Here is a 1,044-nt window from a genome sequence, read left to right as displayed (position 1 = left end):
ACTCTGGTCTCTAGTCGTGCCCTCGCCGCCTCGCACTACTGTCTCCAACGTCTTTGAGAATATGTAGCCTCCTCCCTTAGTCCGCGCCAGTCGTCCACGTCTAGCCACTCAGGCTTTGCAGCCCCACTCTTGAGTGCCTTGCGTGCGTTCGATCGTCTATGTGACATATATGCATACATGCACTCCATCATCTAGCTCGTAGAAAACCTATCTACTATTGCTGGTACTAGAAACTCCTCATGCAAGGATGCTACTATGTAGTCCTTGCTCCCCTCTAGTATGTTTTTCCAATTATCCAGGATGTTGTGCCGAAAAAATTATTGGCAAAACTCTCTCATGTGAGCCATTACCCTCCTCCCCTCATCATTCATGATGATGGCTCCTGACCTATCATCTACAAGGTAGGCTTCCCTCTCTGGGATATGCTTAAGATAGGTTCTCTCCCACCTGCGACCACACTACTGGGCATATCCAGGAGACCCTTGCACATCTAATATACTGATCGAGGTAGTATCTATCAGAGTAGCACCCATAGGGGTGCCACCTCCAGACAACTAAGAAAAAGCCGGAGTGACTGGAGTAGATGTGCCCACAGGTGTGACAAATCCCAGAGGTGATGTAACTCCAGTAGCACAACAAGATGGAGACACCACGTCCGTGCCTCCACAGCAACCACCTAAGCCACGCTCTCTTGAACCACCACGAGAGTGAGTAGCACCTGTATCCCGAGCCGAGTGTAGGCTCACTACATCCGTATCTCTGCAGTATCCCCCTGACCCTGAAGCACTCCCTCTATCTGGCCCAAGTTTGGAGCGTCCACCTCATCTGATGATGTCCGAGATAGCTCCTAGTCCACCATGTCTCTGAATCTTGCCATCTGATCTGGAGACATGCATGTGAAGATATCTTGCAACTTGTCATCGCTCATCCCTCGACTCATCCTGATGATCTAAGTATCCACAAAGGGCACTTGCACAGACAAAAAATGATGTTAGCATAATCAATTTAAATCATACAAAGCACGGTAATATAAATATTTTAAAA

Source organism: Lygodium microphyllum, chromosome 5 (genome assembly GCF_053477565.2).
Source record: "Lygodium microphyllum isolate KBCC chromosome 5, Lygodium_microphyllum_v1.1.10, whole genome shotgun sequence".
NCBI lineage: Eukaryota > Viridiplantae > Streptophyta > Polypodiopsida > Schizaeales > Lygodiaceae > Lygodium > Lygodium microphyllum.
The sequence above is the reverse complement of the archived record's forward strand: the minus strand, read 5'-3'. Positions refer to the sequence as shown.